Genomic DNA, 16,640 nt, shown 5'->3' on the forward strand with positions numbered 1-16,640 from the left:
GCTATTAGCGCTAAAGAATACCTTTCCTAAATTGAGTTGAATCGATGAATGACCAGTTGAGCAGGGATTTAAACTCCTCACGCTGTTTTAAAACGATCTGAACAGTGTTTATGTCGTCGGTACAGGAGCGTCCTGATCGAAAGTTAACCTACTCCTTACCGATTGAACTTTCGAATTGTTTTAATGAAGTCCAGAATTATTTAAGGCACTTTCTTTAAGATAACGGGGCGCACACGAATACCCATCCATTCGGAATTTTAATGATTATCCTCATCTTCCACTTACTGAGAAAAACTTCAGATTCCCAAAACTTTGAAGTAGCAATTGAGCAACTACTTTTCGGCGTGTTCATAACAAAAATTATTTTACTTCTGCTTGCGGAGCAGTCCATATACGTATGTTACGGTGGCTTTCCATATCATCCACAAGACACGAAATTTCACCGGACGTTGTACGATTCAGAATGGTAGTCCTCCCATTTACTAAGTTACTAATCATTGTGGATGAAAAATACCATCAAAGGGTTTGCCATCACACTCAAATTCTTTCTATTCTCTATCTGTGCCAGCCTCTACTTCCATAGCCAACTCAATGATGAAATTCTTTTCGTCATGATGTGCTCTATGCTGCACTTCTCGAACTTTGTCATGATAACAAAATTGGAGTGCGTCATGTCCACCCTGCTCGTGTTCAATTCCCAATTCCATACGCCTCCATGCTTCCGAGTTAGCCATATCTATTAACATTGTTCTAGGATGTGGCCAACAACTTCTCCTAGCCCCAAATGAGCCGACTTGTGATTGATTCGATTAGATATTCATTACCGAACTCCACCTGACCTTGTGGCAGGCCCTGGGCTCAAACAGTGTTCCACTGATGACGAGAATGTTTACTTTACTGTTACTGTTACTGTTTACTGTTACTGAGACCATGCCTTCCCACCACAAGTCTGAGCAACGTGTTGTCAGAACCCATCCTGATATACAGATCACCATCATATTGTTATCTTTAAGAAGCCTTTCCTGAACGGCATGGGGTTGTTAATAGAAAGCTTTTCCCCTTTGATATAGGAATTCTCCTTTGGAACATAACTCGAGTGCGCATCTTTCGGAAGCTATCAGTAATAGACGATACCGAATTGGCGTCTACTACCACATAATTTTCCCAAGTACAATAGTAAAATGCCGCAGGAGAAGGATCATTTCGCTCAAACCCAGAATAGGTATATATAGGCAGAATTCTCGTTCACGTTGGAGAAAATGCATTGCGAGGGTCTTCTATATTATTGCCGAAGAGAGTTGTTGGTTACTATCTAACAAATCTCTGCCCATTTCCGCCGCTTTTACGAAAAGGATATATTTTTAGTGTATTCCGAAATTTTTCCTTAATGGTCACCCCAAAGGACAGTTGGAAAACTTTTTTTATTGAGAGTGCAACCTTGTTTCAATTGCAAATCGGAACTGATATGATTAGACAGCGAACAGCTAAAATCAAACTGTTTTCTGAATAATCCAAATTTGATTCCTTGGTGTCTGACAATCTGTGACAATTTAAAAAGGAATAGGGGAGAAATTGGAATGTATGGTACTCTTGATCGTCATTCCCACTCAGTATTACTGAGAAAGTTTAACATCTAAGGGGGTTAATAACGCGTGTAATGTGTACTGTCAATGTTAGAAAAAAAATTTCTTGGCAAAGGAATCATACCTGCTCTAGAAGCACTCTTTAAATATTTCGACGAAGTGATTTTCTAGAGCACAAAACTCCTCCTGTACTATTTCGAATTTTTTCCCAAATATTTTTTTTCAAGCTGCATACTTCATTTGAAAGTAATATCATGCAAAAAAGATCCAGGCCTATAGTCGCTTCTATATCCAGGACATAACCCAGACACCTTAGAAAATAATAGGAAATAGGAAACACTATATTCACTTTAGTTTGCTGGACGTGATGCAGTAGGTGAATGCTCTATTAGAGCGATCAGACCCGAGACTATACGTGGAATCATCTGAAGTGACAATTGGTCACGAAAGCTTGCTAGGAGTGTACTAGTACAATGGAAGTCAGGATAGCCCACGAATATGTCAAGAGAATTCCTGTCACATGTTCAATCAGCCAGCACTCGTCTTATAATTATGGCGAAGTAGCGCGAAAAAACAATACCCAAGGCAGAAAAACAGAAAACTCAATACATAGTTAAGTTAATATTTCGCTAATTTGTAATTAATTGTTTTAAAAAAAGAGGAAATTATCAAAATAAAAGAAAGGTATTCAAGAAGATATAACCAAAATAAAAAATAAGAAAGTTAGAAAAAAAGAGGTGAAGAAAATTAACTCCTGGGGGCTGCTCTTTTCGTTGGTTTTTCAACTCCGCTACTCTCAATCAGCAGAACTCACTGATGGCAAAGTGCCATATCAAGCGCAAAATTTATTAGAAATCAGTGCACAGACATATTCTTCTACAAAGTGCATTAATCAAAGAGAAACATCTTATAACCTAATCAAAACAAAAGAAAATCGCGGAAATGCAATCTTCATTGTTTGGAATTCGAGAACAAACTAATGATAAAACATTGAACACGGAAGACGGCATAGCTTTAGTCGACTCCGTGTTCCGTTTAAGATTGATCTCATTTTGTACTTCACCCTGCGAAAAAAGGCTGCAAAGGCCCGTTAACCCAGACACTTGTGAAGACCCCAACAATGTGTCCTCAACGACAAGATCTTATGGTTAACTACCAAAGGGAAGCATAGTCTACTTTACAAGATGGAATGAGAATAAATACTAGAAACACTTGCATTCGGCCAAGTTTTGAAACCTGAAGTCAAGGGCAGATGAAGCCCATGTGAGAAGAAAGAAGAAACTAATGCATCTTTATCCGACATACCAAAACGAAGCTGAGAGCTGTAAAACGTTATCGTCCACAGGTTCATTTATTTGAAACTAAGCGAAGGTTAAGCCCCACATTGAGCGCCATTTGTTATAAATTACAGACAAAAATAATAACTTTCTTCATAAAGACGTTGTGGGGTCGATTTTAGACTAGCACGTATAACAATTTGACTCTGCCCTCGCCCCATGCATCAGTTGACATTACTGGGTTCAACATTTCACCACCATGGAGATTTCCCAATTCATTCATTTTAGCTTCATGATTTTTATAAATTTTATAATTAAATTTAAAGCGTATAATATCATTGTATTTTCTACATCATCTAACAAATATCAAGCACCATATCATAACATATCAATTCCCAAACAAGCATAAGGGATGAAAATTCTATTTCAACATTCTCTAAACTTAAATTGCACATACAGTAAAAAGGCAGTATCTGCACTCTGTTCCTGGCTGCTAAGTGAAAACCTCTTTACATTTTTAGTTCATTTTTCAGTACATCGAATAAGTCTAGAGGTTGTCCTCAAGGGTAATCGGACTAGCTCAAGGCGCAAATACTAGAAAATGGACTCTGCGGAAGGTTATCAGCTTACAGGAAATGATACTCCTGAATAGATACAGGCATACATACTTATGTTCGAACATACCCGAATACTAACAGATACATAACGTTCTGGTTACTCTGCCAATAACAAACTTCTAGACAGAATGTCCACCAGCGTCGGTGGCTCCGTTCTAGTCCACGCCACTACATAAATTGACTACTGATACTATGTAGTTTCATCGAGCAACAATAGCTTCCTTCAAACTATAAGTGGAAAGCTATACGCCGGCAGTACGAAGATATAGAAAATGTTGGGAAAATCTACTCTCGTCTTCAGGTCACACATACACGAGTTGCGAGGGAGTGGAATAGAATAAAATATCCCCAGGATGGTTTGAAGTTAAGCCGATAAATCGATTGATCTGTTGCTCTGTGAGCATTACTTTAAGGACTTCAAGCCGAGAAAGGGGCTGGTCATCCCCTTGCGTTGGTGTGCGGACTTTAGTTGCATTGTTAAGTGTAGGTTGTGAACTACTACTCATGTCCATTTATTTTCAGATCTTTACAATGAATTACAATTCACGCACATTTTGCGTTCAGCTGATGGAGCTAATAATGAAGGAAAGTACTAAGCTTCCGTACTAAAACTGCCCCTTAAAGTATCATAAAAATAGCGTTCAAAAGTCCTCAGAGCGGCAGAGACCATTTCAAGAAGTTCAACACATCCAAGTTATTAACGAAGCAGCCTGGTGTTATCAAACCGAAATTAATATACATTCCAATTCTGAATATCAATTGATTGTTTGCCTACTCTTGAGTCACTAAACTTTTCCTGGGTGAAATTAAAGACTTGCCGACGGTACTCCAGACTAATTTCAAACTCATTTTCTCGTTTTCGACCAGACAAATTTTTTTTCATGCTCCAAACTATACGAAAAGCCGTCGGCATTTCATACTATTAATCGATAAAAATATTTCTGATGTCGCCTTTTCACGTCTGATGATCGTTTAGTACTAATTTATTTGCTTAGTGTCTATTGGATCACCAGACTCCTTAATGTTTTCACTTTTGGATTTGATGTTTCCCCTTTAGTTTGGCTTAGTAGGGTATACGTATTAAATGATTGATGGATTTAAACCGAAATAATTGCAAGTAGATTGTTAGGTTTAGGGGAAGTTGGGGCTGAATCAATCATTTGCACGTCCCCGATTGCCTTGTTTTTTCTGGAAATATAAGTCTTTCTTAGAAGCTTTGTCGGGGGCCTCAGTCCGCATACACTTGATGTCGGACCGAACCAAATTGGGAGCAACTTACACCCTCTTTTTTTGGTCCAAGGACCTCTTGGGTGTTAAGTCCTAAACGAGTGGATGCGGACTTACGACAACGCAATCCTTAAAAAAATATGTTCAACTCTGGCGAAGCTTTTGCCCAAAGTATTAGTATAATAGTTAAGCTCAATATAATTCGCAGTCATGTCGAGTTCTACGAACTATCACGCTGCTCCCAGGGCAGAGGTAAAGCAACGTCTGACGATTTGCCTCTGCCCTGGTAAGAAACAGTAAAGCGTCTTCACCTAATAATTAAAATACTAAAATTGCAAAATAACATTACAAAGATCACCTTTCGTTACCTTAACAGTATACCAACATCTGATATTATACTCTTCAGCCGACATCACCAAATATAATCTATGACAAGAGTGGTGTTTATCACATTTATAGTGGAAAATGTAGGGTAACAAGTAGTTAACGAATGAAAAAATGCAAGAGATAAAAAAAGGAACAGATTTTTATATGCTATCGTAAGATATTTTGCGAAGGGCTGCGTGATGAATCGAGCGCGTTAAAATATTCGGTGATATTTTGTGATGTGATATCACATCGGCACTGATGTTACTTAACACTTATTATTGCTTTACTGGGCATTGTGTGTAAGCATAGAATCGCCATATATCAGATGCAAATGCTAAATTATTTTTCGAGGCCCAAGCCACCTAACAGAACAGCATCATAATACTAACGGATTCGCCAGCGATAATCGGCACTTGTACCTGGAAGAACAGTATTATGTACCCCAGTACACACAGTATAATTTGCTCATGATATTGGCTTTGCAAGTGCGGATGGCCATTGTGAGCTTCGCTGAACTTGTGCGGATCACCATCAATGCATGAACATACCACCAAAGTAGCACTTCTTTGCGTACCCGATCGTTTAATGACTCTTACCGTCCCTGAACATTACTCTATCTTCTGAGCCCTTGTTGGTACTTTATTTAAGGGTTTCTGTTCTTCGTCTAAAATTCTACAGGTGATTCCATTCCAAGCATGAGAAGTTTAAGAAAAATGCATGTCGGCCTAATAATGGTCTAGCGTTAGGTTCCTCTTTCGACGATAGGAGAAATATCATATATAAATATTGGGAAGTACCTGATGAAAAAAACCAAACGATTTAAAAGCTTTTTAAGGAAATTATGGGTGTAGGTAGAAATTTTCAACAGATGCCGCTACCCGAAGTTGCAGCATAGTGTGGGATCCTCACCCGCTAAAACCACCCGAACTTCTCCGTCCATATCCCTGCGGGACCACTGTGCAGTATTACTTCATGAGGAGGGCTCTAGTTGCCGGGTTCATTCCAGTTCCTGCAACTTTCCCTGTTAACTAGCTATTTGAGGCTGAAAGAGGTATCATATGAAAATTTGTTGAGGGTTCACCTCCTTTGATTGCGATATCTAGTTTAAGGAGATTATCGGTTGCCTCCGCGTGGGGATTTGGTATCAAGCTGTCTGCGTGCGGGGTGTGGACGGATCTGGACGGCCAAAGTTTGTCAATTTTCCAGACAGCTTTACAGCCTTTCATTTGTAGGTGCCAAATGCTAAAACAGATGATCATTTGATTACAACTAATCTCAGTTATCGCTACAATTTTCAACGTAGCATAAATTCCACCCAAGGCTCAACAAAATTATACCATTGCACCCTATACTCTGCTATTATGTTGTAACAGCGTCCATTGACATATTTGATGAATTTGTTGTTGAGGTATGCGTCGACTCCGCTTTTACTAGACGTTACGTACGTACATATACACTTCATTACAAACATTGTATCGTTATACTTTTCGATAAGGATTTCAACAAAAAATGCGCATTAATTGACATCTGAAGCAACCTCAATATTTTATCTAATCATTTCATTGTTTAGAAGCACATGTTTACGTTCGTGGGGGCAATATAACACTGCATGTATTATTTGCAATGCATTTACATGGTGAAATAATTGCACTTGCTAGATTGGCTTCACTTAAAGTTATATTACAGGAATTCCACGTTTTTAGTAGGGAAAATGAACGGCACAGTAATTGGAATGGGTGGTTTTATAGCCGGTTGTTAGTTGGCGGATGTATTTTGTTAGCTTAATAATAGAACAAAGAAGCTGGATTTAAAAATTTGGAAAACCCCATTCCTAAAATTTTGTAATTATTAGGTTCATAACTATTTTTGCAATCTTTTAAACAATTTTCGGCGAAATTTGGATACTATGGCATCTAATATAACAACTGGAGTGGAAATTTGTTTAGTAGATCACCACTGAGGAAAACAATGATCTTCGTTTGAAATAATAAAAACTTGTTTTTCCTATTCGCTAGTGTTGGAAATTCCGATATTTCGGGAACCAATTGTTCCCTTTATTAGCGCTAACAAGTCTGCTCATCAGTGGGTTTATTAGCTATATTTATACAAACCTAAAGCTATAATACCATGCCACCAGCTATAATTAGAATAGTATTATAGATTTAGATTAGTATAAATATATCTAATAAACCCACTGATGAGCAGACTTGTTAGCGCTGACGAAGGGAACAAGCGGTTCCCGAAATATCGGTCTTTGCAAAATAAAAATCAACACTAGCGAATAGGAAAAACAAGTTTTTAATATTTCAAATAATTAATCGCTAGAAACACCGCCTAATTACAATCAAATGATCTTCGGAATTCAAGATTTGTTGCAGGACTTGTAAGTAAGTAATATCCCCGGATCTAAACAATTGTTTTAGTGTGAAGATTGAGTGTAAAAGGAAGGAAATCTGAACAGTATTTTTTTTTCAGTTTAATCAATTGTATGATCTCAAAATATCTGGGCCTTAATAGGTGGAATGAAGTTGCCTTATATAGAACCACTGAAGGACAAAACGCCCAAACATCAACTGGCCAAGTCATGTGGCAAAAGTAGGTGACATGTCACGATAAAGCAAATTAAAAAAGCGAGCAAAAGAATTACGTGGGAAGAAGGACGCCAGGGAGCCGTCGGGATCCCTGCCGGGTCTAATGAGAGAGGACGAGAAAGAGGAGATTAGAAAGGGATGACAGAAGCTGCCGACTTTTGACCACGAGCACGGACTTCGTTCTTTAAGGCTTTATTGTTATCATTTCAAACCATTAAGATGTATTTTTTTACTCTATGTAACAAGAACGTGATCTATCGAATCCTATATAAACTTTATGTAGTTTCCCAAAACCTTACTTTGCTTCTGGGGGTGCAACATGTTTAATTTTTCCAGAAAAATTTCCCAAAACTCTAAATTGAAACACCTACCTATATGATCTTTCTTAGAAAAACATTGATGGTTCATGAAAAGTTCTTCACTAGGAGGAGACACTACATTCTACGTGGCACCTTGCAAATTTTCATAAGTTTGCATAATTTTGTAACTGGCTCAATATGGAAGGATTTGAGACTTGTCAGCTAAAGAGGAACGTCTCGGTGGCCATGCATGCATAGATCAAGCTAGTGTATGGAGTGGTGGTTTCTTAGTTGGACATTTTTAGTTATCCCAGAAGACAGTTTGGTGATGGTTGCTGGGTATTCTACGAGGGCTTTTTGCTCCTATCTGGTGGCCATAAGCAGCTCTAATGCAACCAATTGGGGATATACTTTTCTTCCGCAAGAATCAGACTGAAGTATACCTGTATCACGTTTAAGGATTATTTTTGAACTGCTTTCTACCAAGGCCTGCTCTCTGTATTTCGAACTTAATTTTTCAAAATTGAAAACTTACCATATAAAGCAGATAAAGGCATTTCGAGAAGCAGTTATATAATACGAGCAAGATCTTTAGAGGAAAATTCAGACCCAGGTTGAAAGTTAACCGGGCTCTCCTCAAACTTGGGGATAATCACCGTCTTCTTCCTCTCTTTCGATAGGGCAGAACACGGAGATCAAGCTGTTGTTTGATTTGTTACAGCGTTCATGTTTTATAACCTACTCTTAGTGCGAATAACAACAAATGGTGAATAAACTCGCTCGACTTGCTGTAATCTCTGAAAAATGCTAGAAAAAGCAAGCTATTTCCTTTTCCATCGCTTGTCAATGGTATACTAAAGCTATTATGAATTAAGTTGATGGCTGCGCACTAATTAAGGTATCACTTCGAGAGACGCCATTTGTCCCATCAGTTTGTGGAAGTGACATTTCTTTCCATATTTGATATACTGCGATTATAGTGCTCAAGTTATTAGCGTTATGCAGCGCTTTTGAAGACTTGACACTGATCTGAAGCAGCAAGTAAATTTTAACATCACACGTTAGCGCCAAGATCAGTATCCTCCAAACAGCGTAGTAGGGAAAAAATCCAGGTAGAAGTGAAAATTGTTAGCTCCTCCTTAAAATTAGGCAATCAATGTAATTATGGTACCATAATTACCTCCTCCTCCAGTCCCGAGGGAAACTCCCTTTTTATGTCTCCCTCTTTTAACAAGCTCACTTCTAAACAAACCATTCGATTCTCAGCCGTTGCTTTCCGTAACGTCCTTAGATTTTCTTCCCAGAATGCATACAATTTATATTTTCTAAAATTAACAAATGTATCAAATTTAACGCTAGGCAGACCTGGATAATCTTGGTTTATCACCAACTGCTTTGTTTTCTATCTCAAAAAGTGGATAAGGTTTAGCATTAAAAAAGAAAAAGGACAGTCAGAGGATCCGTTCGGAAATAAAAATTATTTCCAAGAAGGGAGATATGTTCAACGCCAATATCCATCGGAAGGTAAACGCAGATGTGGAACTTACAAACTTGGCCGCATCGCACTAGGCAACCCTGTATTTGCCTAGTGCGATGCGGCCAATCGGATGCTGGAATTAAACAGTTCCAGCAACAAGCCTTTGGATAGTTTTTGCAGCAAACTCGAGGAACTGTTAGAAGATCAAGCTAAGTTTTGGGGCCAGTGAGTAGGGGATAACAAGTAAGTACAAGGACCCAGACAAAGTAAATTTACGGAAAGGGCCAGGAAGCCATGCTGAGATACAGAGCCACTATTGCTAAATTGTCCGTTGAAACAGCCGATAGTATCGTAGGCAAAGTGAAGATAGATTAGGTCATATATAGACTCAGTTAGCAGGTATCTGTAAAAAGATACTTCAGAGGCATTTATTTTAACCACTTTGTAGCAGCATGCATCTGCCAACATTACTAGCTGAAAAGGTGCAGAATTTGCGGAGAATAGGGTCAATTTATCAAGGATTGCACCCATAATGTATGCTGTGCAAGTAGAAAAGGGATCTAGACGGCCGATAGGTTGAAGGTATTCGCAGATCGCTGGCATTTAGTAAGGAACTAAACTGTACAAATAAACAACCGCAACCACTGCGTGGCAACCCAGGAACTGCTTCCGCACACCGTATAAGAGTCGAATGTAGACAAGGCGGTAATTTATGAACCATACCGAAAGTACCATAGCGTAACTTAGGTGAGTGATATGCCTGGAAACGCCGCGATATGTGTAACAATGGCTTTTCAAGAAGCCTCTTTTGTCAAAGTAAAAATCAATGTAAAGCTGCTACACTCAGGACCGTAGAGAGAATCCGTGGCCGGAGTGAAAGGTATTGGGGAAAACGGGGCTTTGGATGAAAATTATACGAGTTGGGTCAGGTACCACTTTTTTCATTGAAATTATCATTCTTGGCTCCAAGAATACTTCGCACCCGGGGGAAATCCCCCCTTTCGACCCTTTATCGCAAGGCCTAGCTAGACTGCCAAAAGGCTCCAGCAGACCTCGTTGGTTCGAGGAACGATCTGACAGTCTGCTGAACACTCAAATGAACGTCAGGCTATCTTTGTCGACCTTGGAAATGAGGACATCAGAAGCTGTAGGTGGAAATAGAAAACGAGGATAGTTGACTGGTTAACTGGGGCTTTTCGGGAAGAGGCAGAAATAAAAAGGGGTGGAAAAAGTGAATCTGCTAGGTCTGCATTTGACTGAAGTATGTGATGATATAATGGCGCAAATCGTCAGTAGGACACTAGAAAACCAAACTACTGGTGAAAGCAGGGAATCGCGACGTTGTAGTCAAGTTTGCTGCTAACGGGGAGACATTTCCCAGGCAAGAGAGATGTTGAAGCGTTAGAAGCGGTAGGAAAAATGCCGGTAGTTCCAGTAACTTTAAAAAAACATACGAGAAAAAAAAACAAGATTGCTGCAGGCATAGGGTGCTACTCACAAAGTTGTAATGAATAAGATATATTGGTCAAAATCACCCCAAGTGAAGTGCTTGCAGCTTTTTTTCAAAATAATCACAAATTTCTTCCCCAGAAGGAGAGTAGACCTCACCCAGCGGTTCAACATGGTGCTACGCGATGATGACAATAGATGTCAAGAAGTTCAAACTTTCAACAAAATGGGTGTTACTAACTACTTGGCACCGTTAATTGAAAATTACCTCTCGGAGAGACCCGTCTGGAACGTTCGTAAACAATACATTGGGACAGCAGGTGTTTCTTATGGTTTTATATTGGGCTTCCTGCAGTATGTCATGAACGATGCACTGCTTATTATTCGCTTGCCTGAGGAGATAACATTGATTGCCATGAAAACAACTTACCGTAGTTGCAGCTACAAAGCACCGCAATGACAGCTGCGGATGGCCATGGTAAACCTGGCATCAACAGGTGAGGCAGTGTTTGTTGCCGTAAAAATGACCACTTTGTATTTTTTGATGAATGAAATATACTATCTCTATAAGAAAAGGGGCGCGTCGAATGGTCGAATGTAGGCTAAATTGATTGTAGACTTGTGAAGAGCAACTAGCATCTATTAGGTGGCAGCACAATGACCAGATTTCGAAAAGGGCCTTTGGACCCATGCCTTGATCCATGTATTGAAAGATGGGTCGAGCGAAGCAGAGTTAAACTACCACCTGCCATAGTCCCCTTCTGAACACGGTGGTGACAGGACGTATTTGCATTGCTTCGCATTGACGAATCTCGCAACCGTTTCAAACGCGTCGCTAGGATCTGACACATTAGAAAGTTGAACACCCCACAATCTCGTAGAGCAAATGCAATGGTCAGAGGCGAAGTGGACAGTAGTAAACCACACAATAGCCGCAATCCAAAAAACTCCAAGAACTGAAACGAGCCTGAAAAGTGCATTGAACGAATAATCTGAATGTAATGGTCTAGATCAGAGTCCTTCCCGCGAAGTAATACTTTATAGCGGTCTCGCAAGGATATAAGCGGAGGAGGGGTTACGAATCCTATAAGCTGATGCACTTGGCACATCATCTTTCTAGGACTAGAAAGAAGACTAGAACCAAATGTTATAATTCTTAGTGACCCAAATGCAATGTATAACCGCGTATATTCTTGACGTATGATGGCACCTTCTCCGAAATTTAGCTTATGCACCTTCGAGTTGATGCACACATACGTAGTAGGGTGGCGATATTCTTATACAACGTTCCCTGTATAAAACATGCAGCGTGTCTTTGTTTGTTGATTTGAGGCTTGCGGTGGCATCTGATTAGACTGTAATCGCTGACTCGATTGTGATTATGATTTTTCTTGCATTCGGAATAATTTAATTAATGATTTTATAGAAATCTCATCAAACGGCCCATCTGGAATCGATAAAATATCTAGAACACCTTTATCTAAACATTACTTGCAAAAATCCAACGCGAACACATCTTATCACTTGATAGGCTACTGCAGTGTGATTCTATTTTTTAAGCCCATTTTCAATTAAATCACAGAACACTTGAACGTACTGAAATTTTTTCCTAATCCAGTAGCCAGTCATAAAGTTTTTTCGATAACTAACCAGAAAAAATACAGTTCTCTGACTGAGATTATCACTCGAGTAAATGTTTTACAATTATTTTATTTTTATTGCTACCACAGGTGATTATGGTCGATTATAACAAATATAACGAAAATATTAAGATACAGTAAGAAAGCAATTATGGACATACATACAAATTATATCGTAAGTATGTTTTGATAGAAATATAATGGCCAGATAATTGATAAAGCTTCAAATTTGAATTGATAGAATGTGATGGACGATGGAGATCGTGTCAAATAGAAAAAGAAAACACATAATAACACTGGAAAAAAATATGAGTGTACAGATGTACGTAAAGATCTATAAATTAATTTAAAAATTATGCTTGTGGGACTAGTCTAAAAAAATTGTCGGCACCTCTGATCCAACTGATAAATTTATGAGCCCGCCGAAAACAATAGGCAATGAAACTGCTTATTTGTCAAATATTTTATCTGAACGTTTATGTTAAACATCGTCAAAAAAGCTATCATTTCTTCTTGGCATGAATGCCCAAACGAATACAATTCATAATATGCCAAGAAGTCTGTTTTGTTGGTTTGCTTGGTGAAATACAACGCGTTCGTTTGTGAATTTATTTCAAGAAATTCATATAATTGAGCATACTTTTATTGCTTTTTGCTATTTCAAACCAATTTTCTATAAATATGTATCTATGTCGCGTGCACTATGTAGGTGTCCATATGTTTAGGTGTACAGTAATTGCTTTTGCAACACTATCCCTCTAAACTTGTACACTTCATGACTATGCGTTTGCCAAAAATATGATAAAAAGGCATTCCACTGAGGGCGAGTTCTCATTACTGTTTAAAATTGGATAATCAATTTGCTCAGTTGACAGCCGTGAATCGATACTATTTTTGGCTCTGAATAATATATTATATTTTTATTTTTCATAGCGTTTGACGAAATCGTAGCGATTGTAAAAAATCAAGAATGGTTTGTCAACTGAAAAACCCCCTTAAATCTAATTAATTAATTGATTTATGTTTATAAAGAATTGTAAATATGACAATAATAGTTAATTGAGATACGCTACGTGACTTTTAATTCGCTTTAATACAACATATTCCGTTTGCCAAATGATCAAACTATTCTCTAAATTTCTGAGTTCCCGTGTAGCTTAAATGATCTCATTTACGGAACACTAAAGCTGATCATGATCATTATCTAGAATCACTTGCTTCAAAGTAAACTTTCTGTTTATTACTCAAATAAATTACAAAGCGGAATTCATTACATACCCACGTATTTTCATTCTCTAAATAGTTCAAAAACTGTCTCTCGATTTAATCAGAGAAATACAATAAAGTGAACATGTTAACTTCTCTGACTGGCCTGTCATATTATATCCCGTCGTATTTAGACAAGATTTACGCCTTATAAACTCATAATTTTCAATCTTAATTACTACATCAGGCACGATTATAATGCAATCAAAACAATCTCATATGTGCATAGCCGCCGTTTATTTATATAAATAGAAGATTTTGTATTGTCTGCACTGGTTAGTATCTATTAGGCGGGTAACCAAGTAATTGTGGATTTTCGGGGTAGATGCTTCTGGGTAAATCGTTCTAAGTTTCGCCGTTAATCTAATGGGAAGTTGGTATAAATTATTACCTCATAGATATATATGTATATTCATCTGAAAGCATTTAGATTGGATTGGCTACATAAAGGACCTTCAAACTTTGGTTACATAAAAAATATATCCAGATAATTTCGTTTGATGCTTTAATGGGTAAAATATCGCCCAATTGTTGTTGCTGCTGATTGTTACTCGAAAGGTCCAAGCTTTCATCAACTCAAGTCCCTCAAATCTGAGACAATATCAAATAAGAGGCTTTACTGCCATACAGACACTAGTGAGCGTGTTGATCGGAAGACGGAGGTGGCAGAGTGTGGGTCACATATTGAAAAAAGGTGAAAAGTCCATCCACCGCAAGGTATGACATACAATGGAATCCAACATTTCAAGATGGCTGCCAAGTTAGTCCTCCTAGAACTACACAAAACAGTAAAATAACAGTGCAGGCCTTTCGGGACACCTACATATGGCAGCCCCAAAAAGCTTATTTAATACAATATTTGCGCATTTACACATGCATGAAAGTGAGCACTAACAGTGGAAGAAGACTTTTGGGGGCATGCAAATTGAATTAACTAAAAGAAGTTAATAATAATAGCAATAGTTAACGGAAATAGTTGGTGAAGAAGGTAAACTATGAGTCACTAGCTCAAGGAGTCAAAGAAACTCGGCGTCTCGGCAGGTTGGTTGTAATTTCCATAACATTTTCAGTTACATGTATTATACCTAAATCGCTTAAGGCTTCTCTTGATGTCTTGGAAGTAGATAGGAAATCCGAGTCTAAAAAATTCGTACGTACTGCTAGTGTTAGGTAAAATCCTGTATCTGCCGAGGTTAAGACTGGTTCCCAATCCCAATTGTGAAAACAAAGGAAATAACTTTGATTGATAGTGTCACACAGGTAATTATGAAAAGCGCAAGAACTTTATTGTCTTGCAAATTAATAGGGGAAGAATCTATCATGATAGCATCAGATAACTATAAAATATACCATCACTTTATGAGAAGGATGGAATGCTGTGTGAATAACCAGCAGGACCGGACGACTGGGCCGACCTTTCACGGACTGAAAGAGCTGAAACCGCTTAGCTTGCTGTGATGCAATCCATAGCTATCATTTCAGTAGGATCAACGAGACTGCAGATGGAATGGATTGGGGAAATGAACCTATTTATCATTCGGTGTAGCGGGTTGTAGTCCAGTCACCCAGGCTGACACAATTCCGGGCGTCATCACGGAACGTGTTCTACTTGTGGTCATCGCGAAAACTGCTGGCCAAGAACCGATGGGCTAGAGGCGACGGCATTGACAACACCACGTCTCATTGCGGGCAACAATTTCGGTACCCACCATCAAGCTAAAGTCTCCTTTATATAGACCAGGGTCTACGCATCTCCAGCGATCCCGAGAATTTTATCTGAAATCAATGATGAAATTGCCTCTCCACTGTGCTCTAATATGCCTCTATTATACAGTCACTGGTGTATTTTGGTAGATTCGAAGCTGTTGCCGTACTCAATTGGTTACAAAGGTATGGCGTGTGCTATAGTACCCTGTACTTGAGCAATCAGCGGTGCTTTTCAGTGAACTTAGCAAATTCCAACAATGCGTGAAAACAGCGCAGTTTCGAGTAACAGGAGCAACAGAATTATACACCGTTGGTTACCACTTTCATCATTCCTCACAGCAGGGATTACCTACCTTCTCCCTCACAAATACACTGTACAGGAACTCGCAGAAACAACACCAATGATTTGCTTACAACTCTTTACAATTTGATAAAATTCGTTATTAGTGGATGGATCAATGCATACCTCGGCACTAACTTACTTTTGTTCAAGCGATAAAAGGAGGTCTTGGCTTTGCATTAAATATGACCACATACTACCATAAGAGAGGGTTAACATATTTTATGTGCTTAAATGACATCAAGTTGTATGCTGATGCTGAGGTTCTGTGTGGTTGCAGTGCATTGCCAGTTTTAAATATTGTACCTAAATCCCTCACGGTTTCCCTGGATGACCTGGAGTCTGGTTCAAACTATTTCGATGCTGGAGTGAAGGTGGGGGGAGGGTTCTCAGCTTTAGCACTATTGTATTCCTTGGATGGTTCTTTTATAACTAATAGTTAAAGTATATCGATAAGTATTTCAACTGAGAGATATTTAAGATTATTTCCTACTTCTAAAGGTTCCAGCTCCGATTATTTTTGTATTATATGTACCTTCAGGTACGTTTTCTGCTTTTCAGAAGTCCCAGACACTGTTCCAGAATATATATTTCATCACCGTTACCACAGAATCTGAAGATAATTTTCACAAATATTCCTTATTTCCCAAGATGGCAGTTTAGCCACTAGGAATCTGTGAGCATATCCAATATGATTCTAAGTCTCTTTTTAGTAATCATTGACGTGAGTATCCAGTTGGGCCTTAAAGCATGTTAAAGCACTTCATTCGAGATTTGGATGATAGGAGGTAATGCGCT

General features: G+C 38.6%; 1 protein-coding gene and 1 long non-coding RNA gene across 4 annotated transcripts in view; one reads left to right on the forward strand and one right to left on the reverse strand.

Annotated features, from left to right (window-relative positions):
- The window catches only part of LOC119659766 (pituitary homeobox homolog Ptx1), a 146,149-nt gene that overhangs the window by 111,933 nt on the left and 17,576 nt on the right, over positions 1 to 16,640 (reverse strand). The window lies entirely within an intron of this gene.
- LOC119659787 lies at positions 12,565 to 13,521 on the forward strand. The gene is made up of 3 exons (XR_005250373.1): positions 12,565 to 12,704; positions 12,771 to 12,851; positions 13,463 to 13,521. It is a non-coding gene; the product is annotated as an uncharacterized LOC119659787 (long non-coding RNA).

The sequence above is a fragment of the Hermetia illucens genome, chromosome 1 (genome assembly GCF_905115235.1).
Source record: "Hermetia illucens chromosome 1, iHerIll2.2.curated.20191125, whole genome shotgun sequence".
In the NCBI taxonomy this organism is placed as follows: domain Eukaryota; kingdom Metazoa; phylum Arthropoda; class Insecta; order Diptera; family Stratiomyidae; genus Hermetia; species Hermetia illucens.